The sequence below is a fragment of the Microchirus variegatus genome (genome assembly GCF_963457635.1).
Source record: "Microchirus variegatus genome assembly, chromosome: 6".
Lineage (NCBI taxonomy): Eukaryota > Metazoa > Chordata > Actinopteri > Pleuronectiformes > Soleidae > Microchirus > Microchirus variegatus.
The window spans coordinates 16,906,752-16,926,052 of NC_139807.1; positions in this window are offsets into that span (position 1 = coordinate 16,906,752).

Below are 19,301 nucleotides of genomic sequence, written 5' to 3' on the forward strand. Positions count from 1 at the left end.
ACATTGCATATGCCTTAAGGCAAGAACTCTAAATGGGTTGCGAGTGCTATTTTGCCCGTCTGAGGGATGCGCTCCTCGTTGCGCCCTGTTAGTAGATCAGCATCAACGCTAATCTGCGCGTGCAATCCAGTTTGCACACGTTTTTACACGCGCAAAGCTTTAGTAAATCAGGCCCAAAGAGTTTTTTCCTACGAATAAAAAATGTTATTTGGTCATAATTTGTCTGTAGCTCATTTTGATAAAAAATCGTGAAAAAATTGTATCGTGAACCCTATCCAGTCATGAGTCGAGTGTATCGTTACATCCCTAACAGCTCAGAACATCACTGTCTTGACCAAAAAAACTGTGATCAAATTCAAAAGTTTTGGACAGATTTACTCAGTAACACTTGGCAGAAAGTTGTGCCAGAGTCAGCCTTTTTGGCTTTCATGCAGAATATGCTCACTTCCTATTGTGAGTCTTGCTTGTCTGAGTCGCCGGGGAAGGGGGTGAACTTGGGGAGCCAAGTATAAATGAACAAAAGTGGAGCTGAGGGCAACAGAAATCAAGGTGCATGATGGAGTGATGAACATGAACTTGTGTTATCCTCCCGGTAAAAAAAATAGATAATAAAAATCATGACATCAACTCTAAAAATGCTTCAGGTATAGCAAAAGCTTTAAGGAGCAAATTTATCCAGTCTGCAACTTGGCCACGACACACCTAAGTTGTGACACTAGTGCAGAGGCAGAATCTGTCCGTAGACAGACGAGCAGGCAGATAAACACCTGCCGATGTCGTCAATAGCTGTCTCAGAGGACCACATTTTACTCTGATCACACACAGGCTCACAAGGTGAAAACAATACAAGCCCCACTGTCGCAGCGGGTAATAATGATGACTCCAGGGTACTGCAGCACACTCATGGGTCAGAACATCACTGTGGTGACAGGCATCGCAGCTGGTGTGATCCCATATCACTTGATGGACTGGTTTGTATTGGACGTGGTTATATCAGGACAAAGCTGCTCCCAGATTGTGACAACTCGACATGTCCCAGTTGTGCTGGTGAGCTTCATAGAGAGCTCACACATGACTACTCAACTGTAATGAGGCATAGTTATTAAATACTTGCCAATAATCTGCCCCTGAGAACATCGGTAAACAAAAGCTTTGTTTCTGGGCTGCAGTCAGATAATGGATAATGACAGTAAGCTGAAAAGATTGACTTAAAATAAACAAGTGAAAACTAACTGGGTATTTGTTTCAAGCTTTCAACGTTCTTTCTTTTTTAACTTAAACAGCTCATGCAATATATACAGAGATAATACTTGTTCATTCCCAAAGAAAGCCACTATAGCGTATTTCGCATGAAAATAAGTGAGTGTACCAAGGATTTTTGAACCTGGGTGAAGCTGCAAAAAATGGAAAAAATAAAATAATTATAATAATGGCAGACCAACCAATTACCAGTGGTTGGTCTGTCGTATGGTGTTTTTTTTTCTCTCGTGCAGAAATTGAAATGTCACGGATGTGCCAGTGCCAGAAAAAAAACAACACCATGTAGCAGAGTGACGCTGTTAGAGTAGCTGCTATTTATTTCGTTTACTGCTGTCTGTCTTTCAATCACTCTTTTAGTTGATCAGATAGATTAAATACAATATAATTATTGTTGTTCCAAGTTGCAGATGTGGGAAGATGATTGCCTTCACCCGGGTTCACCTTGCGTATCAGCAGAGGCTGATAAAAACAGCCATGGATGGAAAAAACAATTTAAACCTGGAATTACACAGGTTTTATGACCAATGGGAATCATCACACAAATCTTTGCTATTATGCAGCACAGATTATCATTGCATCAGTTCTTACACAACTAAATAGTGTACGCGACACTTTAAAAAAAAGAAAGAGGCTTTGCACTTCAACTCTGCTACAGGGCAGGAGGTGCTTGTAACAGCACATTTATATTAATGTCATAAAAAATATTTGTTGTAGTAAGTGCACACTCAGCCCATAAAAATATTTATGTTCAAGGATGTTTAATTAATACTGGCATGAGGACTGCTTTTATGCTCAATGCCATCAAGCTCATGAAGAACATAGAACCAACCTAAGTAGAACCTGGCGTAAATATGTATGATAGGATAGGATTTGATTCAGCTCCATTTTTTTTGCTCTTATGTGGAGGAAGCATACGTTGAACAGATGAGCAGGCTTTTTTAGTTAATTCTTTGTCTTGTCTTCTCCTTCAGTCATTTTTTGATGCAGCGCCACCTCAGGCGAGGAGGGGAATACGTTATTAAAAAGTCTAGCGGACTATTAGGTGTGAAAACGACCTGAATGGCAATGCCACCGTCACCTCAACAGTTCACACAGATTCATCTCATTCTACAAAAACAAATGAAACCATCAGAATCATTTGCAGATTGTCACAGGCTTCTCTCCAGCTAAACCTTTGAGGTCAACAGCACAGATGTAGCAGAAAAATATCTTTTGGGTAATTTACTGTAAACCTGCCTTCCAAGGTCAATATTTACAAAAAACACAAAAAGTGTGAAAATACAGGGAAAAAAAATAAACTGAGATGCTCGAGATGAGAAAGTTTGTGATGATGGAATGAGGACAGAGGGGAGAATGTGAGTGTTTTTTTTTCTGTGTGTTTCCGACAGGGTCGCTCTTTGTTTCACCTGAGCAAACCCAGCCGCTCAATCACAGAGGGTTTTGTAGGCAATACATATACATATGGGAAGAGGCATACATATACTTATGACTCCAACCTTAAGGCAGAAAAAAGTACAAGTTAAAATACATGCAGAATGTAGTTAAGCCACCAAAAAAACACTCTTTTCACAAAATGAACCATAGGGTTAAGAGCCTGATGGACACATGAGAAGTCAGGATGTTATGTCTGTCAGTCAAACGGGAACACTCCCACCACTCCAGATGGCAAGTCCTTCCTTGGCTCTCTGTGGATTCTCCATCGAGCAATGACTCTGGCTGAGGCGATGAAGCAATTAGCCTCTCTGCGTAGCATCAGCTGCTGTAGTCTAATTCACTGGCTGTGTGGATGGAAAAGAAAAGGGGTAAACTCAACCAAGACGGGAGCGTCTTGACATGAGACTCGGCCCTCAGGCGCCAGGTCCAGTTAACAGTGGCTGCGTTTAAATCTGTGTCCACGCCTGAGAAATTTGACACTGAAAATGGTTCAGGTATCGCAACAACAAAAAGGAGCAGATTAGACCATTCAAAAAAAAAACAACAATTTGACTTTATGACGAAGGAAGTTGTCTGTTGCCTCTGAAGGTTTTAAATTAAGGTAATACTTAAATTAAGGTAAATACTTAATGAGGTATTCCATTTATATTAAAGCACTTTAACCCTTTAACACCTAAGCATCAAAATATCTGCCTGGACTTTTTTTTTTTTTTTTTACTTATTTTAAGCATAATAGAGCCATAACATGTACTGTGAGAAAGTGTTTTTGCCCATTTTCCCAGAATAACTTCCAATATTTGGTAGTTATTCACTGCATGTTGAAATAGTGTATTGTAACTATTCAAAATTAAGAAAAACACTAGTTGAACATGAACACCAGGTTATGTGTGTTAAATTTGAACAGTATAAAATAATAACAATAAAATATGGAAACTATGAACAGGCGTGTTTCCAACTTTTTTCCTTTCTGGCGACAAAGATGCTGATTTGTCGGCCTCCTGCAACAGCGCAAGTGAGAATACTGTAATAACCACACAAAGGCTTTGACCTGCAACTTCTCTGCTTTCAGAAACATTCAGAATTTTTCCGATAGCAGAAACCGTCTATGTAATACAAAAGTACACTTGCGCGAACGTGGCGTCTGCAATACGCTCGGTGTTAATGGTGAAAAAAGACAAAGATATCTACATCCAGTGTGACGAAACAAACACCAACCACACAGGGCCAAACACAGACAGCTCAGTGATAACATGCACATGCTGTACATACCTTATAGCCTTCAGAAATGCTACTGATTGGCATGCAACGGCCAGTCTGCCCTTGCTCAGTGTTTGAAGATGTAATTTAAATTCTTCAAAGTCCTCTCATTGTAGTCATCATTTACATTATTTTGTCCGCACTGTATGTTTGCAGACAATTTCGTTAGATTCTTCTAAGTTATGTACAAAGTAAAAGCAAGGGCACAGTGGAGGACTTCCTCCTGGCTAAGGTATTGATCTTTGAGTAAGCAGTGACAACATTAAATAAATCTAGTGAGGCAATAATCTGTGGCAGTAACTATGTCCTGCACAGCAGAGGTGATTTGTATTCCAGTATGACAATTTTTATGAGTATAGACTGTTTACGGGTTTTCCTAAAGCCTGGTACTGGCACTGGGAGGTCTTAGGTTCAGACATGGCAACGGAAAAACCATCTGACGCAACTGATTACACTGTAAATAAACTGGATTATCTGTATTATAAAAATTGTTTTAAAGGAATGTTGAGTGCTTTTATCCTGCAGTTTTTGTGCTGCTCTGGGCGACAGAAAGACACCATCCTGTAGAGGTAAAGTGTTGTCATTAATTCATCTGCAGGCACCAATTTTCTATAATGCTCCCTTTTAGTTTAGCTCATTCTGTATTCTGCTGTGGAAGCTATGTTGCCACCAGTGAGAATACAGAAGAGTATGGAATACGAAACCCCCTTCGACAATCTCTTCCCAGCTCAGTCTTTAGAGTTGCAAAATTTGACAAAATGGACAAAATGAATGGTCCTTTTAATATTTATGAATCACCAGAAGCTCTGTCTGTTTGAGGCTATACAGCCTCTGTTGTGTTTTGGGGCAGAGACAAAGTATTATTCTGCCCTTGAAGAGGAGATTGTATTTAAACTGTTGACACTTTAGAGTTTCTTGTCGAAGGACAACATCTATCCTTTTACTAAACTGCTAATTTCTGATTAGGCTGACAGTGATGCTGTCCTAGCATGCACTGAGCAGAAGGCAAGGAAACAGTCTGGAGCGTCTGGCTGTGACACAGCAGTGCTTACCAATTAGCAATCGTGCAAAAAGAGAATAATTCCATGTCTTCCTCAAGTCGGTGTCTGTTAAAGAACACATCCCTGCTTGCATGGTCAACAAGTCCACACATCTCTCTCTACCCTCCCAAAAGAATGTTTAGGAGCAGCCTTAGGCTAGCTTTACACGACAACGATCTGAAGATGAGCTGAAGACACTTTAGATGAGCGTCTTTGGGTGGAAATCTGCATGCACACGGTGACGCAAAAGTGTGCGAAATTTGATGTAGTATGCATGCCAGGTGGCTAGGTGGCACTGTGAAGCACTGTCATACAAGAACACCAGGAGCGCGCGTGTGCTGAAACGTCCTTCTACTTCTCTCTTGTAGCGCTGAGTAGCCCACAGTCAAAAACCACAACATTAACTCGCCGTAATTGCTGAAATGACTCCTGGATAGGTATCGGAGCAGCTAAGGCAACTTAAATGTCGGACAGATGGATCGAATCTGACATGTTTGGCTGTACTGCACATGGATCTGACGTCAACGCGTACAGGAGGATAGCCAGCGTGACGACGCTGAAGTTGGCACCACATACGCCCCCGGCTCTTTTTAGAATGTGGTACCAACTTCAGCGTCGTGCCAGTGTGAGCAGCTCATAAAACACTTTTGCGTTTTCAACCCTTGACTGGAACACGACAGCGGAGCGTTTTTAAGATTTCCACTCTGGAGGGTGGGTTAATTTTTTTGCGTTTTTAAGCCCCAAAAACGCCGTCGCCGTCTCAACGAAAGGCACATCTGATAAAATATTTTGTCGTTTTCACCCAGGAGCGTTGCCGTGTAAAGCCAGTCTTAGATGATGGAGCATGAAGTCAGAGAAGGAATTTATTTGAACCATTTTTGTTGGGAAAATGGGTAAATTGTCTCTTGTAAAGATTCATAGCCTCAACAATACTTGTTCTCTCTATTCCGACAGAATCATGCATATTTACACCACTCCTTTGCTTGTGAGGTACTGGGAACAGTACAGATGATTGTATTTCATTATCGTCTACAATGTTCGGAGTCCAGAGAGATTTTATTTTATGGGAGCGTTTGTTCTGTGTTGCTCGGTAAGTGCTCCATCAGCATGTGTATTATAAATAAACAACCACAGCGCCAATGCATAATCAGGTGACAACACACAGTGAGTAAATACACGGAAAGGGTAGTAGCACTGCCATTAAATGCACGAGTACATTCTGCCTCACCAGACACTACAGGAACACACAGGAAGTTCTTACAAGTGGAAAACTGCTAATGTGGACAAGTCCAATGTTTGCTGTTCTCTTTTGCTATGTCGTTATTCTACATGCTTGAGGAGGCTTGGAAGCATCCTGTTCATTGTCTCCTGGATTACAGACTACAAAGACAGACCATGTTGTTTGTGCTGAGGCCACTGTTGCCTGCAGCGCCCGTCAAATGTCTAAAGTCTCACTGCACAGACTGTGTCACTGACTGCTTTGAGGTCCAGAAATGTGACGGTTTGGATGGGTTTTGGTCCGTTCTTTCAAAGCTTCTTTTGTCATTTGCTGTTTTCTGTACCCTTACCGCCAGCAATGACAGTCTTGCACCTGGGTGCACTGGAATGAGTGACATATAACAAGGAGGCTTCTGTAGTCACGTTGTTCAAAGATCACACTTCAGACCTAAGGGGACCGTTTTGTTCGGTGTGTCGTAATTTTCGATTCAAAATTTGAGCGCAAGTCACTCGAGGTTAGAGCATGAAAAAGCTGGCTTCTCGCAGCCACTCAACACAAGTCAAACCTGTGACTGTTGGTTCTGCTGTTAGTAGTAACTTCACTCCCTCTACACCTCAGGGTTTAAATTCAACTTTAGATTGTGTTCAGAGATTTAAAAAAAAGAGAGAGAAAAAAACAGCTATTTCAAAGAGGAGGAGAAGCCGAGTCTTGGCAAGCCTAGTCAGTGGTGTGATAAGAGCCACCTGCTTCTTATTGACAGTAAGATCAAGCAAGCAGCTGGTGACACCTGTCAAGCATAGGTGTGAGGAGCCACAGATTGTGCCAGCCTGCAGGCAGCTGGGGGCGAACATCACCTGGTCTGCACAGAAGGGCAAATGTAGACGGTTGTTCTTAAGGAAGCTGAGGTCACTCTGTGAAAGCATCAACTGCGGTGTGGTCTATAATTAAGCTGTGACCAGGGTGGACTGTGTGCGTGCGTGTGCGTGTATGTGTGTGAGTGTGTGAATCAATGCTCAATGAACTACAATGTGTTACATTATAACACTCAATGAACAAAACAAGAGGTTGTGAGCCAAAGTGTGACATCGAACGAGCGCACCTTCCATCACCGCATTACCAAGGGAGAACTTCCTTATATGTAGCTATAGATCACCTGCAGCATCTGCCTTATTCCCTTAAAGGTGCAAAACTGAGTGCATTAGGCACTCATTTGTGCCACCAGCTCTCAGACAGCTCTGGGCTTTGTGCCTGGCTGCTGAAGCAAGGCGCCTGCACCGTCTGTATGAACTATCTTGGGCTTACTCCATATTCCAGTACTTTGATCTTCACAGAAACTGTGAGAGAGTGTTTGCACTGTAATATTATAAATAAGAACAACATGGAAAGAGAGACCGTGTAAGAAAACATGTCATGCTCAGAAATGTGTTTCACGGTGTTGATTGATTGTCGTCGACTATTGTTTGATGAAGAACAGCTGATTCAGCATATTTTATATATGTTGATGTAGTACTTTAATGACCGTAGACACAGGGTCTCTTTTCCATTGCAACCAGTAAAAAGTTTTGGCTCCAGTCTTTGCTTTCAGTCTTCAAGGATCTTTTTCCAACACATTTTTAAAGCTGAATATTTCATCAATTAGTCAGTCAAGAGAAACTTTTGGCAACTGGACTTGATTTTTTGATTTTTGAAGACATTTCACCTCTCATCGAAGACACTTTTCCAGTTCTTAAGTTCAGTTCAGTTCAGGACTGAACAAGCCTATCGAGCGAGAGGTGAAATGTCTCCAAAATCAAATAAAAAGTAAGTCCACTTGCCAGTATACAGTCCTCAGGATAATATGACCTGGATGCCAGAGGACCTTTATAGAGAAGCTTAGAAATAGTGAGGAAAAAAGTCAAACATCCAATGATTTTAGTTTCCCTTATCAGACAGTATCAGTGCAAATTAACTGTAAAATGTCTTTTGACATGATTACCTGTCATGTAACATTATCACAAACATTATGATTACTAATGAAACGACTCCAATCAAGTTGTTTCATGTCTGTGCTCGACCAAAGACCTTAACCTGTCTGGTTTGCACTGTTCTTTGGTGGTACTAAGGAATGTGTTTCACACCATGACTTGTTTGAAGAACAGAAACTGTGGGTTAGATTTCATTTAAAGATGAATTTGATCAAAGTCCTTGCTATACCACCCGTGCTCAATCAAATTCAGGCATGGCTCAGGGAGGATGAGTCTCAGGAGAAAGCACAGCGATACTGAGCTGTAAAAGACTTGTCACTTCCACCCACAACTCTCTCACCTCAAGTGCAGAGGATAAGGGAGAAATCAATGAATCACACCTCGACCACACTTTTTTTCTTTTTTTGGGGGGGGAATGGAAACAAACTTTATGCCAGTTGATGTACAATCCAAATAAACAATGTTAAATATATAGAGGAAAATAGAACAGGACACACTGCCAAGTCTCAATCTGTGCCTTTGTGAGAAAAGAAGCCACAAAGTGTCATCATCCCCGGGAAAGTTTTCAAACTCACTGGCCAAGCTAAGGCTGTGTCTTATTTTACTTTTTTTTTTTTTTTTTTTTTTTCATTTTCATTGTGTAACAGTGACGGAGTTATTCCTATATTCATTTTATGAGATGGCATTAATCTTACAGTGTAAACACAAGCTCCACTGTGCAATCAACTTCATGGACACGACTGTGAGACGGAGCAGCAGAGGTGTCGGAAATAGAGTTACAGGTCTACTTGCAGACAATGATTCACCTCTTCCTCGCTCTCAGACATTAATCTTTGCATATCAAAATGCAATGCAAAAACAAATTAATGTGCATTTCGTAGATAACACGCAGCATGTACTGAAAGCAAAGCTGTTGCATTTGTTGAAATTGTGTTAAAATGTAATATAATATAACTAGTTTGCAAGTTGGTGTTGAGTGTTATGCTGAGAACTCACACATTTCTCACAGGTACTGTGTGGGCCCGATGACTAGGGTTCATTTAGTCACAGGATAGACTCACAGTCAGAGCCGCTGTAGGTGCGTAGGTTTGATGTTGACTGAGTTCTGAGATACGTATCAACATGCAGTACAAGCTTGAACTTTCTCTTTTCTTTTATGCGTTGAGGATACTCAGATCTGTCTGTCTTATCATGGCATGTTTGGCTCTGGCTAAATATCTCATACTGGAAAAACCCTTTTAAGTCCCGCAAGGGGAAATTTTAATTCTGCAGTGAGTTAGTGAACACACACAGCACACAGTGAGGTGGAGAACATGTTAACCCAGCGCAGTGAGCTGCCATGCCAGTGAGCGGCGCTCGGGGAGCAGTGAGGGGGTTAGGTGCCTTGCTCAACAGCACTTCAGCTGCCGACTGGTCGGGGGTTGAACCGGCTACCTTCCGGTCTCGAGCTCGATGCCCTAACCACTAGGCCACAGCTGCCCTAAATGAGGAAACCTGGTCAATATGTAAGAATAAAATTTGCACAGCAGTCATGCGTCTCACATCGAACATGACCTGTTTAATATGCAAAGTGAATTAGAAGCTGACAATATTTGATACATGATTAATGCTCAAATTATTCCATGATCATTTTTAATGAAGTTACTATGATGTAAATCTAATAATTATTTCAATTAACCTAAAAGGTTATTAATTCTAGGGGCCACACGGTTGGTGTAGTGGTTAGCACTCTTTCCTGTTTTTCCTGTGTGTGTGGGTTTTCTCCATGTTCATGAAATATAGGGATTAGGTCAATTGGACACTTTAAATTGATGTGAGGTGTGAGTGTGAGAGAAGATGGTTGAATGGTTGTTTGTCTCTACGTGTGGTCCTGTGATTAAAGATAGACCGATTATCAGAGACAATATTATTACAATTTCAGTTAACTTTATGAGATGCTGCTGACCCTGAGAACACTTTTTTTTTTTGTTTGAACTTAAAACAAAGATAAGTGAAAGACAAAATTAAATTTCAGTTATCTTGAAATTTTGGAAAAATGTATTTACTGTAGAAAACTTTAGGGAGCTATTTATTTGTTGAAGTTTTCATTTAACTTTATAAGTCATGCTACTGAGCCTGGGAGCTTCCTGCACTTTTTGTTCAAATTTTAAAACAAAGATTTCTATTGTCTAAGATAAAAAAAAAAAAAACATTTAACATGTTTCAAATCTGAAAAACTGTTTAATAAACATATGCTCAAAGACATTTAAACCAACTTAAGTGTTGGGCTTTGTATTATTGAACATTTTGACACCAATATTTTAACTTTTACTGCAGATTAATATGGGCTCCAAATATCGGTTATCGTCCTCCTTGACTATTAATAATCGGTGTCAGTATCTGCCCTGAAAAAAACATATCGGTCTATCTCTACCTGTGATAGACAGGTGAACTGTCCAGAGTGTACCCTGCCTATCACTCTGTGTCAGCGGAGAATGGTACAGCATCCTCAGCTTGGACTTGCTTTAAATAAACATTTTTTTCAGACTGAATGAATAATTGATATGGTTGCAATTTAAAAAAAATAAATAAAAAGTTTCATGAAACTTTACAAAACATTGGATGAATTTCAGTCTTATCCTTTTGATAAAATAGATGGATAATCCCAAATGTGCCTAATCTTCCACATATTGTGAGGGTGAGAGCATATAAGGATAATTCCATGGCAAAATGACGACGGTGAGATTGTAGCATAAACTGGCTCATGTGTGTTATCTCCTATGGTAAGAGAGCCTGGCTTTGGTTTGCCTGCTGCAAGTTTAATTATAAGTGCACTAATGGAAAAATGCACTAAAGAAATCACTCACACTTTTCATATTATTCTCGTTGTACCTACACAATTAAGTGTTTCATCAGATTGCATTTCAGTAATTGTGAGAAGGCTGACTAATAAGATTACACATGGTGTTTGTTTCAGCACCACAGGAGGAAGACGTTTTAATTTTCTTTGTAATTGATCAAGGCTCTTGAATTTCCGCTAAAAACGTTCTTAATTTAAAGTGGAGCTGATGAGATTGGAATAACAAATTATGACAATAACTTTTGCACAAGCCACAAGTGACAAAGCTGTCACATTTGACCGTTTCCTCCTTGATAAGACTCTGTCTCAACGTGGCTTTTGATGTGTCAGTAAAAGCGAGAGGTTAAGGAAAATCCTGTGATTGAGAATGGCTTTGCACCCTTATGGTTAAACTTGCACAGAGACTGTCAGTGTTTGATTAGTAATCTATTATTCTTTCAATAAATCTTTGAGTGTATAGAATGATGGGCAAGAGAGCGAGAGTGAGTGCACAACTGTGCCGAACTGACAAAAGTATTCTACTGAGACTGGAGATTAACTCTGTCACAGTTGTGTTGTTTTCACTTTTGATTACACCGTAACAAGAAAGTCCTCAGTCAAATGCAAATCCACACCAAGGCTGACATTCCTCTCAGATACTGTTAGCTTTGTCGTCAAGAATGAGCAAAATGACAGAAGAGTTATATAAGGGCGAGTACGTGAAGTGATACTGCGGAAAAAAAATCATATTGAACACACCCCATAGGCTTGACAGGAGCGATGTTCTCTTTTGAACAGCTCCATCTGAGGAGGCTTGGATTTATGTCAGTAACAATGTATTCCACTAGTGACAGGTTTGTGTATTGGGGGACAAAAAAGGGATTGAAATGTAACAAAACTTCTCAAACCACCTGCCTCATAATCCATTTTCTCACCATGTGTCTGTGTGCTCAGGATTATCAGCAAGTTTATATTGTTTATTCTGCCAAGAGAATTTGCCACTAATGGGACATTTTTCAGCATTGCGTTTCAAAACCTTTCAGAGAGGTTCTGTACTTGATATGTTTTAGTAGAATTATCACTTAAAAATTAACTTAAATAGCCCTCTTAAGAATGAACCCTTTGCAGGTCAACTCGTCTTCACTGTCAAGAGCACTTGTATGATCTCCTCATCTGAAGCATTGTCAGTAGAAAGAGCAGCTCTAAAACACGCTTTTTTGGATCGTTCAGGTCAAACCCTGTATATTTCAGTTATCAGACAGGCCAGGGACACGCATTGCATCTGCATGGTTTCATCGTTTTATTGTTTTGAACAGGTCACTGCATCCACTCTGCCACAGCTTACTGCTGAGTTTCAGCATCTTGTTGACTTCTTTTTCATGTGTGACAGTTACCAGCCAAAATAGAGTGTGAAGAGCAACACATAAAACCTAAACTATGAGATCTTTCCTAATAGTCTTAATTTGAATAATGCACAAACATTAAAAAATCTGTATACGTTATGTTATTTTAAAGGACCCATATTATTTCTCCAAGTTAACCTAGTTCCCTGGTGTCCTAACATGTCTGTGACATGCTTTGGTCAAAATACCATAAGGATGAAGCATATGGCGTCATTATAGTGCCATATTCCGCGAGCATAAAAACATAATCAGCGAGCAGAAAGACCACTCTCCGCGCGCTCGCGAACACTCTCCGCGCGCTCGCGAACTCTCTCCGCGCGCTCGCGATCTCTCTCCGCGCGCTCGCGATCTCTCTCCGCACGCTCGCGGTCACTCTCTACGCTCTCGCTGTTTCTCTCTGTAACTTCTGCTCGCTCGACTTTGCTGACTTTTGGCACTGGGGGGCGGGTATTGAATAGACGCCCCGTAACACCCCCCCCTTTCTGATTGGTCACTTAAACGCCTGGGTCAGAGCCAATCCGAGGCAGAGTAGGGCGGGTCATCATTGCAGTTGGTGGCAGAAGAATGTGATTTAGAACGGAGAAAAAATAAGTAAGTAGAGGAACAGACAGATATTTAAATTAAGAACTTGCTTCAAGGGAGGATGGAGGCTCCTTGAAATCAAAGCACATGGGTTATCAAAACAGACTAGACTTTCATAGTTCCCATAGTTTCTGTAGTGGCCGTTTGTCAAACAAATAATGATTTCAAATCAAACTTCAAATTATGTGAATCAAAAGGCCACTGTTGCACAGAATAACCAAAACTAACTACTCACTAAACAAAAATACTAAACTAAACAGCACTAAATAATAACAATAAATAAATAGCTCCAACAGTTTCTATGGAAGCAAAACGTGTCTAACATTTAAACTGAAATGCATTTGCATTTCATGTTAAGAATAATAAATCAATCAATCAACCTATTTTATTAAAATCTCCTTGTCTTTTTCATTTTTATTAAAATGTCCTTTTCTTTTTCATTTTAATTAAGTGAAAGAATGAGTAGTTTTGAAAAAGTCAATTTTATTTATACTACTCATTCTTTCACTTTTTTCTCTGACATCTCCGTCCGCCGTTCTAAATCACATTCTTCTGCCACCAACTGCAATGATGACCCGCCCTAATCTGCCTCGGATTGGCTCTGACCCAGGCGTTTAAGTGACCAATCAGAAAGGAGGGGTGTTACAGGGCGTCTATTCAATACCCGCCCCCCAGTGCCAAAAGTCAGCAAAGTCGAGCGAGCAGAAGTTATAGAGAGAAACAGCGAGAGCGTAGAGAGTGACCGCGAGCGTGCGGAGAGAGATCGCGAGCGCGCGGAGAGAGATCGCGAGCGCGCGGAGAGTGTTCGCGAGCGCGCGGAGAGTGGTCTTTCTGCTCGCTGATTATGTTTTTATGCTCGCGGAATATGGCACTATAATGACGCCATAGAAGCACCACAGCAGTTCAATCACCCTGCCAAAACAGCCATGTTCAGAACGCTCGGTTTAGTTATATCTCTTTAGGTCCACCTTAAAGGTCCACCTTAAAAAAAGAAAAACGAAACTTAAGAGACAGGAATTGCGGTCATATAGAACATGTATCAACTGGACATGACATCAGCCACAGAGGCTACTGGGAGCAAAAAGCAGTTAGCATTTGGAAAAGTGATTTACAGGCTCCAACAGGCACATTACCGTCATGTATAACATGCGAGGGAACAGTTCCAGGAATTAGGAATTTAGTCCTAATGAGCGTGGAAGTCAAAATCACGCGTTTCATCTCCTGTACTTAGACTGAGGAGGACCACAAAAAATATGAGTGAGTCATCTTTTTTCACACTTTCACACTTTTTCACTTTGCCAATTGATAGGACCTCCATAGTCTTAAATGATTGCAAATTAGATTTTGCATAATATGGGACCTTTAACAACTGTATACAATGCAAGCTTTGCAAAATATTCATGCTGGAGATGCATACAAAAGAAAAAGGTTTGGGAGGAAGTTTGCACAACTGTAGGTGTAGATGGTAGAGATGATTTTCCCTGACTGAAGCCCATTGGTTCTCCTTCCCTCCTCCTACTCAAGAGATGAACCTTTGAACACGTCTAAGCAAAGACTTATCTGTAGGAATGTCTTTCAACTGAGAGTGGATTGATGCTTGTTTTACTGTTTGGATCATCTTTATTATTACTTTTCCAACTATTTTCTTTCAAGGATCATTTTTGACCAAACATTGTTATTGGAAATTGTGTAAGATTGACTCGATGTCCATTGAAAAGACAGCAGTGGCAGTCGCAGCATACAGGGAGACAGACTGTCAGTCAAGGTGGACACATAGTGCACAGTACAAGTGAGCAGCTGCAGCTCCACTGAGGCAGCTCCAGTACACAGGTAACACAGAGAGTGCATCGTGGATGTCAGTGCTAACCACCCAGGCACCGTGCCACCACAGACAACAAGGTCTGACCTCGAGATGGCATTTTGAGGAAAGTCAGGTCACAAAAATCGATAGGTATCTCCCTGCTGGGAGCATGATTGCGAAACTAGTCACTGTCCGTTTTACTTTCAGGTGACAAACAAACAACAAGCAATCAAAGAAACAAGTCCAGCTTTTCACTTGAATGCTTTGCATCAGATTTGAAGACATGAGTGGTTCTTGTTCTTCGCTGCAAATGTACTTGTTGTGATTATGTCTATATTTTCCCTTGTAAGTAGACCTCAATAGATTCACATTGCCCACAGTGTTTGAATTGTATTTTTATACTCGGTGGTCAAACAGAAAGGTGGGAGACTCCATCCTGCCCACAGCTCGAGCTTCATTCAGCGTTAAAGAAGAGATGTTGCATTTATCAAAAAATGTGAGAATGCAGTGCACTGCTAAGCCTCGAGTGGCATCTCTCAGTTTGTGAACTGCTAGAGTCTCAAGATTCAGTTGAGCCAGAGCCATCCTGGTTTTTGAAACCTGGAACAGACAGTATCTTTAGAGGCTGGATCTGAGGAAGGAGTGAGGGGTGGATCTCAGAGAAAGTGTGAGAAGCATCAGGTCACCATGTGTTAAATTCCGTTAGTCACACCATAGTCACTTCTGAAAGCATACCTTGCTTTGTTGTGTATTTGATTCTAAATTGGACCATACTTCAGAAATTGGACATCATGCTCTACTGACAAATGTCTCACACTACCAGTTGAGACCATTAACTCAGGATTGTGGTTACTGATGTTATAAGTAAATTAGGGCAGTGCTTGTTCAAAATGTGTTTTCTGTAATTTTAAATTTTGGGCCTTGCAGTTGGAATTGTTGTTTGTTTATTCAAAGTCTAAAGACTGTTCAAAGTAGGTTGGGCTATAGTGTCAGTTTATTGCACATCATGTTTGACATAGATTTGAATAACCACTGCATACCTGTGTTTGTTGGTGTGTTGTTGCAAAATCTGCCGACTCATTTTAATGCGTGCATTCAGGGAGGTCAGACATAATAACCACACACACATCTTGCACTTGCATAACTTTTTCCTGCAGATTCAATTCTGCCAAAAGGGCCGTTTATCCTCTCAGGTAGCCCACAGTGCTGTGTAAGTGAGAGGGGGAGTGGCTACAGTAGAGGGGTGAAAGCCAATGTGTGCTTCTTTTACCAATATATTTAAAGGTCACATAGAGTGGTCCTGTTGCACATATATGTGAGTTATGGAGGTCTACTTACATATATAAAGTTGTTTTTATGGTCAAAATCCTCCTAGTTGATGTAAACGAGCCGATTGAAATCTGTCCTTTTCGAAGCGCTTGTCAGTCGCACTATTTTTAGCCATAAATCTCGCCCGAGAAGACAGAGTCTGTTGTGATTGGCCAGCCAGCGTAGAGCCTTCCCACCTGTGTTGTGATTGGCCAGGTATCTGGAAGTGACGTAATCTATCACGTCAGCTCTCAGAAGCGCAGCTCCCTCTCTGGAGCGGTGGATGCACTGCTCCTCATTATCAAAACATTGTTTTAACAGTGTTTAAAAATAGCTTCTTCACGACTCCCCGCCGCAGTCCCTTTATGACTTTAAACCGGAGTCAGACCCAGAGTCAGAAGACACTGTTGCTCGTGAAACACCTCCACAACGGACGTTATTCTTCTTCTGCGGTTCAATGTACGCAAACCGGATGTGCCCGGACTACCGCCCGGAGCAGGACGATCGGTTGTTCAGGAGAACCGCTGCTTACGTAACTATAACAGGATTTTCAGTGATCTCGTTGAGCCCCGAGATTACAATAAAACACAACGTTCTCAGCAATGGCTGAACTGTTTGTTTCGAACCGTCAGGCTTCATAAACAAGGTTATGACGCAGATACACACCAAAAAAAACAGCGATAATAGGAACTTCCGGTCTAGTTCCGCTTTAACGATATCTTTTGCAATACTTATACAAACAACATCAAACTTGGCACTGTCAAGTTGGAAATAAATCAGACCATCGGTTCAAGAGATATGCGAATAACAGACACACTAACAGACAAATGTTCCTGCAATTTATAGATAGATAACATATGGGGGCATTTTCTCATATATTTAACAGATACATATTTGCAGTTGAGTCACCTCCCTGATGGCTCTTCAAATGAATACAGATATTAGGCACAACATCCATTTTCAGTGTGTGAAAATGGCTTTGTGTAACAAATGCAGGAATGTTCCGCTCACCCTTCCTGTTCAAAAGGTGCATCAGTGCGGTGTCCCTCGCATACCAGAAAGGAAGTTGTTCTTTGTTTGGGTAGTGAGTGTTGTTTTCAAAAAGTAAATTGAACACACTGGCTGTTTTGAGCTGCTGTAGACACATGGCGGTACAAAATGGTGACCTAACCAACATATGAAAGTCGTATTTAAAGGCTTTGAATGTCAACAAATCCTCTATCAAATGTTACACATTATATTGTAAGCCTTGAATCAAAAACTTTTACTTCTTAGATGATCATTTGTATCTTACATCAAGCATTTTAAACAAAAACGAGTTTTATCCCTTTATGCCAGTGTAGACGAGCAGGATAATCGTTTTTTAAGCTTTGCTCCTATACACAATTTTCTGACCCACCATCAAAGCAACCCTTGAAAATCCAAGCTAATCTGTGGTGTTTTTGATCCATGTACAATGTGTTCTCTAAAGCAGAGAGTTATCTAACAATGCCCCAGATCTGAAGGTGATTGGGACATCTGTCTACTTTAGGGTAGCATTTCTTTAATCATCTCACAGGGTTTCCCTTGGGACTCCACAGATGGAAGCAGATTCAGAGGAGGCCACCGTCCCAGGGGTTTTTACTAAATTTACAATCAGCTGAACAAGGTATTCAGTGCTGTCTTTATAGCACAGAATCAAAGTTCAGAAGTGAAGCATTCTCTCTTTACATTCAAAGAGCGTCTCACACCAATCAAGTTATCTTCAAGGTGTTTTGTCTGATTTAATAGTAAGTGATAGGTTTTTGGTTCAACGTTTCTCTTTGAAGATATTAATAGTGACTTGAGTTGGGTAGAGATGCTGTATGTTCATAATCCTATCTTCCCTTTAGTACGGTGTTCTACTAATACTTAGATTTGGAGGACAACACAATTCCAGTAACAATGTTAGTGCTGGGTACTGGGTCACTTTGAATGAGTCTTTTGCAACTTGATGAATGGTCACTGTTTTGCTTCCCCAACTCCCGATGGAAACATTTCGCTGTTTAGGAGTTTGGGTTATGAGAGCAGCGAGGGTTAAATTCCTGCTGTGTTGACAGTGATCTCATCAAAATAAAATGATTAGTTGTGTTTATCACATTGGTTTTAGGTAATATGATGGAAACTACTCAAACAAGGTTCCATGTTAGTCATATTCAAACTCATGTTCCATTTCAGTAACACCAATTTCTCACAGGAGTTTCCCCTGTTTTGTATTACTGTAAGCAATGGGTTGTACATGTTTTGGTACCAGCAGACTTTCTCATATAACCATATAACTATTCTTTATTTGCTCTTTTGACAAAAGCAAAAACGCACCACCAACAACAGTCCACTTCACATGTTTAGATGCCGAGATGTGTGTCATGTTTAACCCTATGCAAATGTGGAAAGCATGACCCGGCTCTTACTACCTATAGCTTTTAAATGGTGTGGTTTAATCCAGGGTGAGGAGTTACACAATACAAAGTGATAACACGAGCAGATATATCATTGCACTACTGAAGAGAAATGCAGCCCGTAATAGAGCTAGAAGCTGAAGAAACAATAAGATTTGTGCATTGATATGTTTTCCCCCTAAATATCCTTGAAAGCTTTTGTGCCACATTATCAGGTTAGAGTGATGCTTTGAGCAGAAACGACGAGCGAAAACTAAAAGTAACCAGTTTACAGCTCCCTGTGGATGTCCTCTATGTCGGTGACAGGTCATACGCACATGGAACAGGAGGGGCGCCATGGGAATGCAGTGCGCCTGTAGGATGTGAAGATGCTATAGCCCCCACTGTAACTAATGCATGATTGCATGCACCCTCTGTAATTGGATCTGACAACGCAAACACTGTGGTTTTGCAATGGGATAATGATAAGTTGAGTCCATGCACAGCAGGCGTACGGATCCAGAGTCTTACTGCTTGATGACACTTGACAACATAGGATTCAATATATATAGAGGAAAAAAAACATTGGATCCAGGGAGCAGCGCACAGCAGGTTTGCACCTTAAGATGTCACCCCCTCACATGAATCAACAGTAGAACAGGGGGGGGTGAAGGGGTGGATGGTGCCAGGGGGCCTCAGAGACCTTTTCATAAAAACAGTGAGTGAAGTAATCATGTAGCACAAAGTACACCACTGCCCGCGTTAAACCATTCATTGCTTGCATTTATGTCCTTTGAATTTAACAGGTGATGGAGCCAC